Below are 20,108 nucleotides of genomic sequence, written 5' to 3'. Positions count from 1 at the left end.
ACAAATTATAAATGTATGCAACCTTGAAATGCTTGTTGTTGTTTATTTAACCTAAAAATTCAATCATCATTTTGACTGGACGGAGCGTTTATATGAAGCGAACACCGATTTCAGAACTGAAATCCAACAGAAAAATCCGGATTTGAATAATCGACGTTGGAGTGTTTACATGACCAACCAAAGGAGGTACTGGATAGCCGCTTTTTGAAACCCAGGTAAGGGTAATATTCAAGGACAATGTGCGATTTGTTACGAACCATTGGTAAAATGCAGCGAGTGACAAGCGTAATGAAAATTGCTCTAGTTGACGTGTTATGCATGGCAATGTAGTAGTTCAAAAACTAAACATTTCCTGATGCACATTCTTATGTACTTAAACCGTTAGATGAGGAATCCTATCTGTTTGCATTTCTTATTCTTCTTCTTGTTTTTCTTCATCTTTGATCTTCCATTTCAAGGAGTGAGTGTTGGCATGTTCCGAAACCAAAGGAATTTAACAAAACTGTTGTCCTCATCTCTTCGTTGGTCGTCCTAATTGATTGATGGGATGTAATGTATATTGAAGTCAAGATTGTTAACGAATATAGTAGAGGCGCTGGCAATATCAGAGACCTTGCATTGTGCAGAATCCAAAGACATTGTTAACCCCCTCATGGTATCAGCTCTGGAAAAACATATTGTATGCCTGCGATCTGACCTTGCATTGTACAGAATCCAAAGACATTGTTAACCCCCTCATGGTATCAGCTCTGGAAAAACATATTGTATGCCTGCGATCTTTTTTTACCCCAAAGTGATTCAAGCAACTTTATGGCGATAAAATTTGAAATATATCCACAGAAGTAGTTATAATTTATTGAGAAACATATGCACAATGTTGATATTACAACTTCATGGTTTCTTAATATAATTAAGTTACATATAAGTTGATATTATTTACTACATTTGTTTGAAATATGAAAAATATTTTGTTTAGTTTGCTTAGTTCCAAAAATTATCTTAATACAAATTACTAATAACTCACACACTGTGTAACAATACTGTAATTTATCAATGTTATGTGTAATATAACCTACATGGACTTTTAATATAAATACACTCCTACTCGCTCTCCGTGTCATATGATGAACAATCATTGCACAATATGCTTAACCTAGCATGTTCTTTACAGGCAAACTTCTGACACCCATCACATTGTTGATTCACTTTCTTGTCATTTGACCTTCGGCAGGAATTGCACCATTTTCTTTTCAGATTTGGCACATTGACTTCTTGGTTATCGTGTTGTTTTTCCTTTCAAGCCTCAAGATATTATTGCTGGATGAAGCACTGCGTTCTGTACTGGGTCGACAGAATTCGTCGTTCAATGCGAGGTTTCAATCGTTCTTTTCCAAGTTCTGAGAGGAGTTCTCTTTTTACTTCTAATATCATGTACAAATTTGCAATAAAGAACGTAAGCATTGAGAAAAGCTAAATGAAGTATATCAAAAAATATAGCAAATGGCTCCAGATTTGTTCCACATTTCACTGAATGTTGTCTATCCATCTTATCAACTGTATCAACTCCTGACTTTGTTAAGTTGTAGAACATTATTATTTCAGGTTTTTTTATGCTCATTTTCACTTATATCAAATTTTTGGTGTAGAGTAGACAACAATTCTTTTTATTTTATGTAGGAACATACAAATCTAAAACAGTATTTCGTGCATACCCCAAAGTGGTCGATAACGGACGCCTCTGCGTTGACGGCAACATTTCTTTTGGTATCTCCTTTCGGTTGGCCTGAAAGGTTCCCACAAGTGCAAATTTATTAGCAAGAATTTGTTGTCCCAAATTAAAACATGCAAAAAAGTTTCAATGATAATGTTCCTACCACTTCCCTTCAGTTGATCAAATAAATCATGTATCACTCGTTTCCTTTGATTTATTTCCCTTCCTTCAGCATATTTCCACACATAAACATGTGCATTTATGACATAATTGATCTCACAATCTACAGCAGTCGACATTTTATCCCATACTTTCCAGGTTTCGAAGAATGTACACCTTGAATGGACACCGTCCCCTGAAAGTACACAGATGCATATCAACTGTAATATAAGGTCCAGGGACATAAGACGAATATTTCAAACACAGCTCTTAAAGGTTCAGCTTTTGATCCAGAAGCAGCTTTTCTTTCTTACCTTGTAAGTTTATCATCGAACCGGAGGCACATCAAAATATCACGAAATCTTGAAAACCTCATTGTGGTTCGAAAAATAGGTAATCCATACTCTTCTGACCAAAATTTACTCAAAGGCTTCCCACATGCCTTATGCAAGCCAGCTATTATTAGTAGACTACATAAAGCCTGCAGCTCTGTAGAATCAAGTTCAATCCAGCGTTCAGGAGTTGGATACAGAATTTTACTATCTTTTGCATGATTATTGGTATGCATTACTATTACACTCTGCATGTCATTGGTGATAAGAAGTCTGAAACAATCTGCCCTTGTCTGTAATTGTGTTCTAAGGTGACGTGGAATATGCGCAGTTTCACGTGTTACATTGCTTGAAACGTGCTTGCGCACATCTGGTGGTACTGTGTTATTTGTGTCCACTTCTAGACACAAAAGTAGGTGTACTCGTTACCTGTATACCATTACCATCTTATTTACAGTCACTCATATCCACTACATATCTAACCTGTATATCTTTGTCTATCATATCCCCATCAGCATCACTGTCATCCTCGTTCCCAAAAATTGATTCATTATCACTACCACTCTTCTGTAAATCTGCCACATTGCTCGAGACTGTACCCCTTGCAAAACGATTACCACCTTCCATGACGAATAAACTATAACACTACGTTTTTCTTGCACAAAACGCAATTGCACAATGTGAAGTTGTCATAACAATGCATGTGAATGTATTTTTTGTGAATTGTTTACAAAAATGTACAAATGAATGTTGGTTTATAAGGTGCATTGTTGCCAAGATTTATTTTCGTAACAAAACTTATATGTAACACTGCAAATCATATATTGTATACCTGAGTTATCTTCTGAAACCACTGTAAAAATTTCAAATTTTTGTACTACAAACTGTGATATAATCATAAATGTTTTACCCAGTTATAATAAAAAGTCCGTGAACAGCATATCTGGAGCATGAGTAGTCTAAACCCACATTAAAATTGTTTATTTGTAGTTAAACGAGCACTGGGGTCTAAAGAGACCCCAGACATCATGCGAGGGTCGCATGGCATTAACATTGTGAAGACGTGAGCGAACGCAGATAGAGAGTAAAAGTTGCAAGCAAACTGTGGTTGAGGGTGGATGTAAAGTGTATAAGCTAGTGTGAAAAATATAGTACATTATCACTGCGATATCCAAAATTTGGAAAGGCAATGTAATTTTTTTACTAATATTTTATCATTTTCTTATATTTTATCATGTTTAATCAAGAAGAACTGGCAAAACTGATTATTCGAAGAAGAGTACTGTGCGACCAAAGTTAATAAAAATTGCCTTTTACTGAAGGCATAGCCTGTTGCCAATGTTGCCACAAAATCATTACGTTACACCAACTACAACTACCTCACTACAAAATAAGAAAATGCCATTCAGCAGTGCAGTATTGTTGAAGGCTTGCCAGTATCGTAGACTCAATATGAGTGAGCATTATAGTGCTTTTTGTAAACTATAAACATTATTCAGTGCTAACGATTTTCCTAAGTCATCAACTAACAATAGGATCCTCTTTCCATCATCATCAATACAGAATGACTCATTATTGAAATACATATTGTTTAATGCTAAAGAACTTCAATGCAATAACGAGTAAAATTTAATTTTTGCTGTTTCATTAAAAGGGAAATCATAATAAATAAGTGAAGTTATTATTTCATTGTGATACGTTAACTGGATACTATAATCATTTCAGAAAGAAACGTAGCGCATATTAAAAGTAACTCCATAATACTGGCAACGTGTAAAGATATAATTAATAAAAGAGATAATATTTTACGTGATCTACAAACTTATTGTGTGATTTTGGCTATTGTAAGTTCGGCGTTACCTAGGTTGACTGCTGTAATCTTATGACATCATGTTGAGCTTAATTGTTATACAGTCTGGTAGGAAATGTTGATTAATCATACATCACAAAACTTGACGACAATCAACATTATTGTGAGTAACGTTGCTCAATCTACACCGCGTTACGTTGTGCTAGTAAAAAATCAATATAAGGTTCACCGGTTCGAAAGTGTTTAAGGCAGTAATAGTTAACTTCAATTCACTTCGTTATCGTGGCATTATCATTTGGGCTTCCACCTGTGCACTTACAGTTGCCGCCTAAACGCATGCTAGCAATTGTTACGTAACATCAAATTCAAACAAATTAATAAAAAATTCATAACTTTTGCTCAAATGCGAGAGAGCGACTGTGTATTATTCAATAATTAACGTTTCAGTCGGTTTCAGTTACGTAATTAATTCCAAATAATGAATGTTTCAGTTTCAGCTACATAATTAATTACAAATGTAATTAACTCCACATAAGTAACTGACCTCATTGCGCAGTTTGTTCTGCAGTACAGTATAATTATTGTGCTTTAACGATCAGTGTTAACTTGCTAACGCCCTTTTACTGTTCGGAACACATGCCTGTTCTGTAAGTTACAGAACACCAGGTCACATGTGTCACTAACATACTGGATGGGGCAGCTCGCGTTACAAACTCTTTTGAATTACATTTTGGTTTCTTCAGTCATCTCGTCACTATTGCATATTATCCACTGTTGTCGTTTTAGATACAAAGAGCATTGTTATCTGTTATTAAATAAATAAAATTGTGGAAATCTGGCTGACAATAATCCCCACGATCCTCACTAAATGCTGTTCTAGGACTAGTGTGTTAGTGCCACATACAGGACAGCTGCATCTGGCGTGTTGAGGGTTAATAATGCAGGGAAGAATGTGTGACGGCTAGTGTAACTTCGGATCGATGCTGCGACATGATGCAGCACTTCGTGCAGACCACAATGGAGCGACCTGAACGATAATGTACGGTTCCAACGGGACAGACATGCAGCCCACTTAGACGTGCACCATCGATTACGGTGGATGTAGTGCCCAGTCAGCTGCCATGTTTCTGTGGTGACACCGTTTCGCCCCACTAATTAAGTAATTTGCGTCTGTTCGATTTTTTTTCCTCTGACGGTTCTGAAGAATATGGCCAAAACAAGTTGCCCTGCTCGAACACTTAATGCAAGTACAGTAAGGCATCAAGTATCCGAAACAATTGAGGACGTGATGTGTTAGGATAACTGATTTTTCGAAAAGCGGATCTTTTACGAAACATTTCGTACCAGTGTACATAAGAATATCAAACAAATAGCCACCGAACTAAACACAAAACTGTCTATACATGTTACACCGGTATGCGTTTCAAAACTTTTTTTCTGAGCTCACAGGTTGTGTAAGTGATCTTTTATATTTAGTAAACGCTGAATTCAAAAAAGTAACTCACGCCGTTCAGTCAGGTCACGTTTCTTCGCTACCTCAACATTTAGATAGCAGCCTATTAGGTATATAAGCCGTTCAAGTGTTCCAAATTTTTAAGTTTATTATCACAATGCAGAGTCATTTCAATATACTATGTTGTTGTTGTTATTGTTGAGGTGTTCAGTCCAAAGACTGGTTTGATGCAGCTCTCCATGCTACTCTATCGTGTGCAAGCCTCTTCATCTCCGAGTCACTACTGCGACCCACATCCTTCTGAATCTGCTTACTGTATTCATCTCATGGTCTCCCTCTACAATTTTTAACCCTCACACTTCCCTCCAACAGTAAACTTGTGATCTCTTGAGGCCTCAGAATGTGTCCTAGCAATCGATCTCTTCCTCTAGTCAAGTTGTACCACAAATTTCTCTTCTCCCCAATTCTGTTCAGTACCTTCTCATTAGTTACGTGATCTACCCACCTAATATTCAAAATTCTTCTGTAGCACCACATCTCAAAAGCTTCTATTCTCTTCTTGTCAAAAAGGTTTATCGTCCATGTTTCACTTCCATACATGGCTACACTCCATACAAATACTTTCAGAAAGGACTTCCTGACACTTAAATCAATACTCGATGTTAACAAATTTCTCTTCTTCAGAAACGCTTTCCTTGCCATTGCCAGTCTACATTTTATATCCTCTCTACTTCGACCATCATCAGTTATTTTGCTCCCCAAATATCAAAACTCCTTTACTACTTTAAGTGTCTCGTTTCCTAATCTAATTCCCTCATCATCACCCACACAATTCGACTACTTTCCATTATCCTCGTTTTGCTTTTGTTAATGTTCATCTTACGTCTTCTTTTCAAGACACTGCCCACTCTGTTCAACTACTCTTCGAAGTCCTTTACTGTCTCTGATAGAATTACAATGTCATCGGCGAACCTCATAATTTTTATTTCTTCTCCTTGGGCTTTAATTCCTATTTCAATTTTTTTCCGTTTCCTTTACTGCTTGCTCAGATTGAATAACATCGGGGATAGGCTACAACGCTGTCTCAATCCCTTCTCAACCACGCTTCCCTTTCATGCCCCTCGACTTTCGTAACTGCTATCAGGTTTCTGTACAAACTAAGTAGCCTTTCGCTCTCTGTGTTCTACTGCTGTCACCTTTAGAATTTGAAAGAGAGTATTCCTATAAACATTGTCAAAAACCTTCTCTGAGTCTAAAAATGCTGTAAACGTAGATTTGCCTTTCCTTAACCTATCTTCTATGAGAAGTCTTAGGATCAGTGTAGCCCGTATATTATATAGCTATATTAAATATAAATACATATAGATAACAAGGATGAAAAGATACAGCTAATTATCTGTGTTCTGTTTAAGACCTCGAAAATAACACTGGAGGGGAGATGGTAGCTCTGTATACAGAGACGGAAGTGGCGACTCTGTAGGAGAAAGAGACGGGGGTTGAGCTAACCTTGCTTCTAGTTTGTAGCAGATCATTATGACTCCAGCTCTCTGAGCGAAAACAACATTACCAAAAGCTCAAGAATTACCCTCACTGACTTTGCTATAGTTGGGTAAAGTCGTCATACTACATAGGAAAATTACTCCTTTTGTGAGGAAAGTGTATCATTCACACTCTGGAATTAACATTGGTGATGAGGACAAGCCCTCCACACCACTAGTATGCTGCAAAACACATTTTGAATGTCTGCGGTGCCAGAGCAAGAAGCAGCAGAAGTGTCTCAGATGTGCTGTACCTATGATTTGGAGGGAAGGAAGAGATGATACTGCCGACTTATTTCTGCATGTCAGATTTACAGGCTAAGTTAATGACTTTGGTTCTCTCGAGCTTAACATGTTTCTTTAGTAGTGCCTTTAAGTCAAATTGAGTAAGTATCTTATCTGAATTACTGTAATGAATATATCTGCCTTTACTTTAAGATGAAAACTACTAATGCTGTATTCAAACATTGCTGGATTCCATCCAACCCATCTGCATTGAACTGAATTTTTCTACATTTACATCAAGCTGCCAGTTATCACATCAACTAGAAATTTTGTCTAACTTGTCTTGCATCCCCCTACAGATTGTCCACCGCCGACACTGCGATGTGGCGTTCGCTGTTTTATTCAGTGGTTTGGTATTTAACTAATTTGTAAATGAAAATGATAATGATATTTAATTACATTGAATAATTACTAAATAAATTTTCTCCCAGCTAAAGAATTGGTCAAGTTGCTAAAGAACTCCAAGTTAACGTCGTGTTAAAGTGTTGTCTGTAAGTTGTGTAAGTGTCACTAAATCACAGTTCATACAACAGATTCTATACAACTATTGATTATGCTGGAAGCAGTTATCTTTAGCAAAATGGTCATTAAAACCACCGGATATCAGCCGCGCACATCACTGACGTCTGTTACCTGAAACAATATTCTTCGCAACTAGTGCGTACTCAATTTCGGCTCCATACATCAGCTAGAAAAGTTTGTTATAAGGCTCGTGCTATGAGCACTGTTTTTAAAGAACCAATCTGATTCGAATCATTTTCATTAAAATGAGTTCGGGACCACCGGTGCACATTTATTTTTACACATTTGTATTACGTTTGGCATTTATGTCTGCAGAGTTGCGTAATTTGAATTTGCCGCTGAGATAATTGTTAAGATGGCGGCACACAATTGATAGAGACTTTCTATTGTTAGAACAAATAAGTAAGTATTTGAAATGCTTATTAAACTCTATAAACTCTACTTTCGTATTGTGCACTATTTAGACTTCATCAAGCAAACATTTGATTTGTTTCTAAGGAAAACACAGACAAAAACGCGATACAAATCGCCATCACCAATGGCTGCGCTCCTTGCAGCGGAAAGAAATAATTAACACTGATAATGCTTACTGAGAGAGGAATTAAAGTTACAAATAATTATTCACTCATATTCATAATAATAATAATGAACTCTATTCTCAAGTAATAATTAACAAATGATTACAATTTCTTAACAGACCTCAGTTTTATATGCGTCCGCAACCTACAAAAGCCAACCAACAAAAGGTAAACGCAAAGGAAGACAAACGGAGATCATAAAAGGAATTTACAATTATCATTGTCTTTGTATGATACACATCGATATATCGAATTACATCATAGAATATTATATAAATAATTAATATTTATCATCGTTTTCATTATTTTTTTATATGTCAAATAGATAATTTTTATAACTGTTACAGGCATAATATCTTTTCGTCGCACTGTAGCTAAAATTTATCTCGTGGATGTTACAGCGACGACACGGGAGAAACGTCAGATGAGAAATATATTCCGCCTAATATACTGAGTCGAATACGTTCTGGCTTCTGTCAGAGGCCAACTAGGGTAGTGGATGCTTGGCGTTTACAGTGCCCGATCCAAGTGGAGCCGACCAGTTCATCGTCGAGACGCAGCACTGTACCTCAAATCTGGATTTTACAGAATCCGAGACATGCTTCGCTGGAGGATATCGTTGGAGACGTCTTTCTGGCTGCTCCTGCTTCACCGGGCTCGTAATTCCGCTGGCCCTGTTCTCCTCTGTAAAAGATACGCGTTCGCCAGAGCAGCCCCATCTGTGGGAGTAACTTGATTAAGTCTCTGTGGGGCTTTCAGAATTACCGGCAAACTCATGAATATTTACGGTACCAAATTAGAGCCTGCGCAAAAAGAAAATCATATACACCTGCGGAGTCGGATAAGCTGACGAGATCTTTATAGAAGCCGCATCCGCAGCGAGGTTAACACAGTTATTAAATCTTCGCTGTAGACTTTGTGAAGAAGCGCGGTCACGGCACACGTGATATCATCATCATTCTGTCTTCATTGCTGTTCGTCTTCCAGCTTATTATTTGGGGAACTTCAGCAACCAGGAACATCATTATATAATGTCCGGTGATAAAATAATTGGAAGTGTCACTCGACCGCGCATAAAAATAATAAAGTAGTCACAACTAAACGCTGACCACTTACTTTTTCCTTATGGATGCTGAAGACGTCTTACCCCAATAGTGTTTATTTCCAGATAACACGTCACGTGTGTTCCACGTCTGGTTAAAATTGCCATAAATGTTCCACAGTTAGTCTGCATCTCACTGGTCTCTAACGCCATCCTCTCTCCTAGGAGTTTAATGTTATCGGGACTGTCACTTATCACGATATTGTACTCCCTGTGCTGTTCAGAAGTACGATGCATACTTCCTTCGGACATGCATGCCTCATCATACATGCATGCATTCAGCTGTCAATATATAATAGAATGATAACTGTGAAAATCTAAGCCGGACCGTGACTCGAACGCGGATTTTACTGCGAGCCATCACTCTACAATAAGGTTATTCGCGCACGCTTCATAGCGAGACTCAAACTTCCATATATCGTCAGTTTAGTGTCTAGAAACTGCGCTCGTACATCTGTTATGTATATTTCCGTACGGGGGAAACCTTTCAATTGAAAGTCACTTGCCCAGTGTCTGGGGATAAACATTATATTAAAATGCAAAGTTCATGTATCTCAGGAGAATACCGCCGACTTATCGCTGAGCTGTAAGAGTGCCGCGGATTACAACCAAAAGGCTCCTGCTTTGGAAACAAATGGTACAGCAGATCATCACTTACGGTTGTCGGGCCGTAAAGTGGGCGACAATGAAGTTAGTATCCCACCGCTGTCCGAGACATCTTCAGACATGTCTTCGGACTGGAATCTCATTGATTGGAGTAGAACCGTCTTCGGTGAAGAGTCCCGCTTCCAACTGGGCCCTGCTGAGCAGCGAAGAAGTGTCAGGAGACGCGCCGGCCAGCCGTGGAGTGCCAACCTGACTGTCTCACCCGCCATGCGGCACGTCAACCGCGAGTGATGGTATGGGGTGCCATTTCTCTTTAAAGCAGGACCCCTTTTGGTTGTCATCTGCGCCATCATTATAGCACAGTGGTACGTCGACGATATTCTATGGCCCGTTTTGTCGCCATTCATAGCAAGCCATTCTGGGCTTACACTTTAGCAACCAATACTCGAAAGCCCACGGCGAGAGTCTCTATTACTTGTCTTCGCCCTTGCCAAACTGTACCTTGGCCACCAAGACCGTCGGATCGCTCCCCAACTGAGTACGTTTCGAGCATTGTGGCTAGGGTCCTCCAACCATCTCTGGATTTTGACGACCTAACGCGCCACTTGACAGAATTTGACACGAAACCCGTCAGAAAGACATCCGGCAACTCCACAAATCAATGCCAAGCCAAATATCTGCTTGCATAAAGCCCAGAAGTAGACCAATACGTTACTGACTTGCTCAATTTGCAGAGCACTTTCTCTCAAATAAATCAAGTATTTTTTTTTAAATTGTATTTTTTTTATCTGTAATGTACACCACATCCACCGATATTGGTCCCAATCGGATAATTCCTTCGTGGTGCGTCATTTATTTATCTTAGAGTGTATGTTTCGGTGTCGTCCCGTTATACTCTTCGCATCTCTAAGGGAGGTAGTGTTTTATCCCAACAGGCTAAAACGTCATCCATGTATCAAGTAAGGCTGAAATTTCTCCAGGAATTCTAGAGTTATGCACATAAATAACCTCTTCTTCATGTTTTACGTTGCCTTCAGATAGTTAGCCCATGTGTACCACATAATAGCCACTAAATCTGCAACATTCGACGAACATCAAACTGGCATGAATATTATTGGATATCCACATGATTATTATTTCAGTTCAGTCGCAAAAGTTGGTAAGAGTAACGTCATCTTCATTCTGCTGTAGGGAAAAACCACTGTTATAGTTTTAAGTAATGACAGTACTCGGAATATATGTACTTGTTACGATAGTGGTTGTTATGGGAATGAGGAGAAAAATCTTGGAAAACAAACCGAATGGTATGAAATAATAATTATGAATTTATGATACATCACCGTATAATCATTTCCACGCACATAAGTTACAATAAAATTCTTTTCAGAGAATTACAACGCCTCGGTATAAGCGACATTTGACGTAAGGATGTAACCTTTGTGTAATTTTTGTTTTGTTCTACAGGATATTCGTCGTTTCAGAAAGTTTATTAGTTTAGAAACGTCAACTTGTGAAACGTCCCCTTGGAAAAATTATTGAATTACTGTACTGGTAAGCCCCTACGTTATTTGATTTTCAAACAGCTGAGCAGAACTGAACATACTCAGACATTTCGCATTTCGCTCTTTACCTGTTCTGATCAACACTAAAATGACACACAATATTTTTAGCGCAACGCAATCTGACTTTCAAAAATCCCTGCAAAAGAATGGCCCTGACCAACATTAACCTATACCTTTCACAAATCACTTACCTCACAAAAATCTTCGTTACTCGAATTACTGCAATACAGCGAGTGCCACTACTGCCAGCTAAATAAAAGATTCAAACTACTGGCCTTAATATTGTTCAAAAGTCATATTATATATATCAGTTCATGACATCTAGTCTTACAAATGTACTGTCTCTGATGGACACACGTCCAGATCATCCGCTCTCAAAAATCCGCCATCTCACGTCCCCATATCCACCACTGCTGGCGGCTCACCTCCAACTGCGCAACGCTACGCGCTGTTAACAGCCAACTGCCCAACGCTACAATGGCGAGTATTACAACAATGCAAAGCAGCCACAGACTGCACACACCACAGCCAGTGATTTTCATACAGAGCGCTACGTGGTGTTACCAATAAGAAAACCTAAACAACCTACTTACACTTGTACGACGGTTGGAGACAATGGACTACCGCAGTGATCACTATTATTATCTGTGACAATGCTACATACAAATTATCCAGCTAATAAGTACTTTAAGCCGGCCGGAGTGGCCGAGCGGTTAACGGCGCTACAGTCTGGAACCGCACGACCGCTACGGTCGCAGGTTCGAATCCTGCCTCGGGCATGGATGTGTGTGATGTCCTTAGGTTGGTTAGGTTTAAGTAGTTCTGAGTTCCAGGGGACTTATGACCACAGCAGTTGAATCCCATAGTGCTCAGACCCATTTGAACCATTTTTGAAGTACTTTAAAATAAAAGAAATTGTATTTGTATTAATATGAAAAGGGAGCGCCTTATTCGCGGTTAATAACTTAGCTTCGTAAAATATAAGTATGAAGCTGGCCATATAGGTATTTTGCCCCTCTGTTTATGATAGCTAAAAATCTCTTTTATACTGATACGCAGTGTCAAAATCCGGCTATAAAATATTTCCACAGAGACCTTGTTCGTCCTTGTACCATTAAAATATGTTTAGAAAAATCTACCAGAATGTGTCGGATACGACTGTGGTAAGGTCATGGCCAAGTCAGATGCCCACAGGTTTCTCGTGAATTTAGAATCGACAGGTCCATGACGCCCACAGTGAAAACGACGCAGGACCTCAGTGGCCTCTACATGACTGGCGCCGGACACGACAGACGTATTGTTTCGCGACTGTACAACCGCATTATTTATCTTGAGTCAGGAAATAGGCTTCTTTGCATTAAGACATGTTTCCAAATCAACGGTACAGTGACAACTGGAGTGTGTAGGTTGACTGACCTGTCTAGGGGTTATCGTGAATTTGTATTGTTATTTCCAAATTTTTTCCACTTAAATTTCCGTCTGTAATGTTTAAGTGCAAATCATTGTGGAGTATGCGCAGAGTAAGATCGTAGCTTTAGCAGGGGCAAATTGTTCCTTTAAAATAAAACGCGCTTACAGGGAAACGCCTAGGCACCACTTTTTGAACAGCCAATAAGGAGCATGGTAGAGAAGTCACATGTTAGCTACAGGATACAATTGGAGCGTTGGTCCAAGACATGACGCTCTCTCTGGTTGAAACCACTATCTACACATGACGTGCGCTCTCCCCGGTCTCTCTTGAGTTCGGGATTTGGTCCCACTGCAGAAACGACATATTTCCACGACCGCATTGATTGAGTAATGCCGACCTGGCCAACATTTGCGCACCTGGAGCGATCCGCGAACCCAACTGAGTCTGTTCAGTGATCCAGATTCCCCCACGACTTCTCTATTCCTGCTGGACAAGCGGAAAACTTAGAAATAAATGTTTGTAACATAGAAACTATCTCTAAAAGGTGAATGTGTGTGTGTGTGTGTGTGTGTGTGTGTGTGTGTGTGTGTGTGTGTGTGTGTGAAATCTTATGTGACTTAACCGCTAAGGTCATCAGTCTCTAAGTTTACACACTACTGAACCTAAATTATCCTAAGGACAAACACACACACACCCATGCCCGAGCCAGGACTCGAACCTCCGCCGAGACCAGCTGCACAGTCCATGACTGCAGCGCCCCAGACCGCTCGGCTAATCCCGCGCGGCAAGAGGTGAATATTGGAGCACAGTCTTATAACCAAGATTTTATTATGTGCGTTAATTTTCACCTTTCCATTTATTATTTTCAATCAAGGCAGTAACTTTACTACTTATTTCAACAAACTCATTAGACAGTGGTAATAGAGTGGGCATAAGTACAATAAGCTTTACGTACACGCATTTAACAATAAGTAGTAATGGTTATAAATTTATAGACTTTTCGATTTTAGAATATGTAATACATTTCAGACTGTGAGTGGTGAGATCGTTAAACAAAAGGTGTTACACAGATTAAAATTTGCCAACACTAACAATGGCGGGACTTTGCCAATTTAATAAGAGCATAAGAAACCTTCGCACACATACGTTTAACAAAACACTGAAATACCTTCAGCAGTTCCTCTATGCAATGGAGGATATTGCTCTTAAGGTACGATTTCATAAAAGTCTTGTAAATTCCTTGATAGGACAAATAGGTCGTTGAGCTGGTTGTTACACTGTACGTCCGTCAGATCAAGTTGGAAGAAATGAGGTACAGTAGCAGCCAAAATCGAAACGATCTAAAAAATAAACCGAAATCCGTCTTGGGTCATGTAAACAAAGTCTTGGACTCTCTTTGTGAGCTCATGATGGAATGTTAACAATTACTGAAACTTAGTCAGTCCTGTCTGATGCACATATAACTGTCTTGAGCTCTGGAAAGCGTTCCATGTCATGAACCTGAAGCTGATTTTTGCATAGCGTTAATTTTGGTTCGATAGCACCAATCTTGTCCACCATGACTATTACGAAAGGATTCTCCCTTTGCATTAAAAGACTTAATGAATTGAAATAATTGATTATGTTGACCGTAAAAGAGTTTGTCACTGCTCTATTTACCATTAATTCAGTTTTTTCCTAAAGGCTGCCTTCAGTCAGCAATCACTCTCATTTGTCAGAAAAGTGCATCTTGTCTTCTTTGTGGCTGGTGTTGTAACGACGTTCCAGTGAAAGGTCTTCCAGCAAATAATGGTGCAATGGCGTATCAAGCACGTTGCATGGCTTTCAAACTGTACGCAAAGTAAAGAAATTTCCCTTACGACCATTTTACCAGTGTACCGTGAATATCAGGAATCCGGTAAGACATCAGTCTACGACATCGTAGCGGCTTGAAAAAGATGCTGGAAGAACGGGACAAACGACGACTGAAGAGCATCATTCACCGTGAGAGAAGTGCAACCCTTCCTCAACTTGCTCAAAATGCCGGGCCATCAACATGTGTCAGCGTGCGAATCAGTCAACGAAACATGATCGATATGGGCCTTCGGAGCAGAAGGTCCACTTATGTACCCTTGATGGCTGCACAACAAAGCTTTACACCTCGCCTGTGCCTGTCAGCACTGTCACTGGACTGTTGATGGCTGGAAATATATTGCCTGGTAGGACGAGTCTCGTTTCAGATAGTATCGAGCGGATGCAAGTGTAGGGGTATGGAGACAACCTCATGAGTCCATCGACCCTGCATGTCAGCAAGGGACTGTTGAAGCTGGTAGAGGCTCTGTAATGGTGTAGGGCGTATGCAGTTGGAGTGATATGAGACACCTGATAGAACTAGATACGACTCTGACAGGTGACACGTATGTAAGCATCCTGTCAGATCACCTTCATCCATTCATGTCCATTGTGCATTCCGACAGACTTGGGCAATTCCAGTAGGACAATGTGACACCTCACGCGTCCAGAATTTCTGCAGAGTGGCCCCACGATCACTCTTCTGTAAGCCGGCCGGAGAGGCCGAGCGGTTCTAGGCGCTACAGTCTGGAGCCGCGCGGCCACTACGGTCGCAGGTTCGAATCCTGCCTCGGGCATGGATGTGTGTGATCTCCTTAGGTTAGTTAGGTTTAAGTAGTTCTAAGTTCTAGGGGACTAATGACGTTAGCAGTTAAGCCCCATAGTGCTCTGAACCATTTGAACTCTTCTGTATTTAAACTCTTCCTCTGGTCACCAGACTTCCTAGACATCAACACTATTGAGCGTATCTGGGATGCCTTGCAACGTGCTATTCAGAAGAGATCTCCACCCCCTCGTACTCTTACGGATTTATGGACAGCCCTGCAGGATTCGTGGTGTCACTTCCCTCCAACACTACTTCAGACATTATTCGAGTGTTGCGGCACTTCCGCGTGCTCGCTGAGGCCCTACAGGACATTAGGCAGGTGTACCAGTTTCTCTGACTCCTCAGTGTATTTTTCCCACAAGTGTGTAGACGCCATGGTACCCCAAGTGCAGTACGTAAATTCATTTAAAAAAAGTTGGCACTGATGACAAACCGCGAGAAGCCGACTGTCTCGCTCTAGCGGTGTCCTGGTGCAGCCTTTTCCTGTTCCTCCCCCCCCCCCCCCCCACTCAGCCCCACTCGCGGCCGTGCCCTGGGAGCCCAGGAGCGCTCGCGCTTGCGTAGAGCTGTTTGGACAGGCCTGGACCAATTGCCCGGTTTTCTGACCTGTGTGCCTACAACTTTTTCCGTCACAAGAAATACACATCTGACTGGTTTCAAGCTCGTTCTTTTATTTTAGAGAGCTTCTTAATAGACGATCACATCGTTGTTCATCGTGACTATGACCCACAGTAACTGTACAGGAGCATCAACGACAGTCTGCTCAGTGACCTTTCCTGCGGCTTCCCTTGACGCACCAGCACAGAGAGGAGTGCTGACAGTGATGCATCCAACGACAACACTGGACATGGAAGTGTCTCCATATCGTATTTTCAACTTAGTCTTGGTTCAGCATGCAGCTTCATCCTCATCGTATCCATCTGCGGAGGTCGTCAGGAAACTGTATTCGTCATCGTCATATGGGTCCAGCACCTGGTCTGCTGCTATGAGATTGCACTGGGCTCACAGAACGATCAGCACTGGTTTATATAGTCCATAATTTGAGCAGCAGCCGTAACATTTCTCATGTGTAGAGGCTATTGGCAGTTTGCTATCTTAGAGGCCCCTTAAAACGTTATCACTCAGCAGGGTAATGAGAGACGGAATATACAAGGGAGATGATAATGAAGGCAATATTATAGAAATGGAAAAGGACGTTGATGAAGCTGAGATTGGGGACATGATGATGCGAGAAGAATTTGACAGGGCACCGAAAGAGCAAGGCTCTGTGGGTAGACGACATTCTGTCAGACCTACTGCCAGCTTTGGGAGAGCCAGCCAGGAGAGAACTCTTCCATCTGTCATACAAAATGTACGAGACAGGTGAAATATCCTCAGACTTCAAGAAGAAAGTAATAAATCCAATTCCAAAGAACGCAGGGGTTGAGAGGTGTGAGAATCACCCAACTATCTGTTTAATAAGTCATGGTTGCAAAATACTAACACTAATTCTTTATAGAAGAATGGAAAAACTGGTAAACATATCCTCTGAAAAGATCAGTTTGAATTCTGGAGAAATGTACAAACACGTGTGGCAATGCTGACCCAATGATTTGTCTTAGAAGGTCGGTTAAGGAAATATAAACCTCCGTTTATAGCATTTGTAGATTTAGAGAAAGATTTTTACGGTGTTGACTGGAATGGTCTCTCTGAAATGCTGAAGGTAGCAGGGGTAAAATAAAGGGAGCGAAAAGCTATTTATAACTTGTACAGAAACCAGATGACAGTTATAAAAGTCGAGGGGAATGAAAGGAAAGCAGTGGTTGAGAAGGAAGAGAGACACAGTTGTAGCCTATCGTCAATGGTATTCAGTCGGTACACTTAGCAACCAGTAAAGCAGACAAAATAAAAATGTAGGGCAGGAATTAAAGTTCAGGCAGAGGAAATAAAAACTCTTGAGGTTTGCCGATGACACTGCAATTCTGCCAAAGACAGCAAAGGACTTGGAGGAGCAGATGACTGGAATTGACAGTGTCTTGAAAGGAAGACTTAAGATGAACATCAACAAAAGAAAAACAAAGATGATGGAATGAATTCAGGTGGTGCTGAGAGAATTAAGTTAGGAAACGAGATACTCAAAGCAGTAGACGAGTTTTGCTATGTGCTCAGCAAAAACTGATGATGGGCTATGTGGAGAGGATATAAAATGTAGATTGGCAATGACAAGAAAGGCGTTTCAGAAATTTGTTGACACCGATTGCAGGTTTTAAGTGTTAGGAAGTCGTTTCTGAAATTATGTGAATGGAGTGTATACATGTATGGAAGTGAAACACAGGCGATAAACGGTTTAGACAAGGAGCGGATAGAAGATTCTGAAACGTGCTGCTACAGAAGAATGCTGAAGAGTGGGTGGGTAGATCACCTAACTGATGACGAGGCATTGAATGGAACTGGGAGAAAAGAAATTTGTGGCACAACCTTACTAGAAGAAGTTGTCAGTTGACGGGACACATTATAAGACATCAAGAAATCACGAATTTACTGTTCGAGGGGATTATATGGGGGGAGGGAGGAGGGGGGTAAAATTATAGACGGAGACGAGGAGATGAATACAGTAAGCAGATTCAGAAGGATGTAAGTTGCAGCAGCTATTTGAAGATGACGAGGCTTGCACAGGATAAAGAAGCATGTAGAGATGCATCGAACCAGTCTTCAAACTGAAAGCCACAACGACAACAATACGAGACCGCATGTTGCCGCTGCTGTTGTGACCCACCTCGATAGAAAGGGAATTAGACTATTTCCCTGAAAAATGATTTCTCCGGATCTCTCAGCCATCAAAAACATCAAGTCATGTGTTGAAAAGAATCTGTAACCCCGCCACTCACCAGTTACCAATGTTGGTCATCTATGGGACAAAAATGAAGCACCATGTAATTATGTACCCGTACCTGTCAGAAGAGCTCATTTCGACTTGATATCTAGTCGGGTTATTACTGCTGCCGAAGATGGCGACTATGCATAGTAAATTCCGCAACTTGCACACTCCCATATCACCTACGAATATAATGATATATTCTTCCTGCTATGCAATACATACACTGAAAATAGTTTCATTCTTTGCTATCATTTTTGGTCTTGCAGTTTTAATGGCAAACAGTACACTTCTTTCTACACGCGCACACTTCACAATATCCAGGGGATGGACAAAAACATGAAAATACTTCGAGAAATGTATGCTTGAACATAAATTCATATACTAGCCAAGCCTGCAGGTTTCATAGTTGTCTTTGACAATGGAACGGCGCCTGAGCAGTTTTCTCAACACGAAGTACGTTGCTAGAGTCAGTCGTGGCAAGAATAGTCTTCTGTGTAGTTGTAAGTGCATTGCATCGGAGGTCAGAGCCTTCAAACGCGGACAAATTGTTGGTGCTCATAACCAAGGCAGCCTAATTGTTTCCTATGTAGTGGCACCACCATTTAGGATAGGGAAAGTTAGTTTTGTGCGATATTTGGAGCACGAGTTACAGCCAGATGTGGACCGGATTGCAGTACGTTACACATACCAGCAGTTGCGAAGGCAAATAGAGGCCACAGGGGCGTAGAAATGCTGGAGAGGGTGCACACAGCAGTTTCCACGGCGCAAGTCACAGGCAGAATAGGGCCACTGGCCAACCTAAGTGTTACGCATACATGCCACGAACTGGCACGCTTGGCAAAACAGAGGTGCACAGCTGAGTACAAATAGGTGTTGTTTTCTAACGAGAGTCATTCAAGTGTGGCAGCTCTCCTGGACGTCAGGGCATGTCACACTGCCGGGCTACGCACAGCAACAGATGGGGCGACAGCATCACAGTCCACAGTGGGTCCTTGGTTCGACCCTCTGAGGCTGATGCGGGGTCCGCAGCCAGCCAGCGGTGGGCCACGGACCACTCTTCAGTTCGCTACCACGGGCAGTCGTCTTGGCTCCCGACACACGCCGGAGACTTCTGAGGCGTGGGCCGCAGATTCGGAAGCTTGATTGCAGGTGGTCATTGCCGCCGCGTTCTCAGCTACGCCAGTGAGGAAGAAGCGGCAGCGGGGCCGGCCTACAGCTCCTGGTGGAACAGCACGGAGTCAACGAGGACGGTGGCCGCTGAATCTGCTGCTGGCGCAGCCATCCTGACATACTTGGAACTCTGCAGCTGGCGTACAAGGCCGGCACCACACAATGTTGCGTTGCACAGGGCGTTGGGGTGCTTCCTCAGCATTGCGGGGCCCGTGATGCAGATCAAGGTGAATGGAGCACTGTAGTGGAAACAAATAAATCATTTGGAAAGTTCTCCCCGAGTTTTAATATGACAACACCTGGCACTCACCCACTACATTTGGCATCAATACGCCACATTTGGGGTCTGATATCAC

The sequence above is a fragment of the Schistocerca piceifrons genome, chromosome 8 (genome assembly GCF_021461385.2).
Source record: "Schistocerca piceifrons isolate TAMUIC-IGC-003096 chromosome 8, iqSchPice1.1, whole genome shotgun sequence".
NCBI lineage: Eukaryota > Metazoa > Arthropoda > Insecta > Orthoptera > Acrididae > Schistocerca > Schistocerca piceifrons.
Note: the sequence above shows the minus strand (reverse complement) of the source record.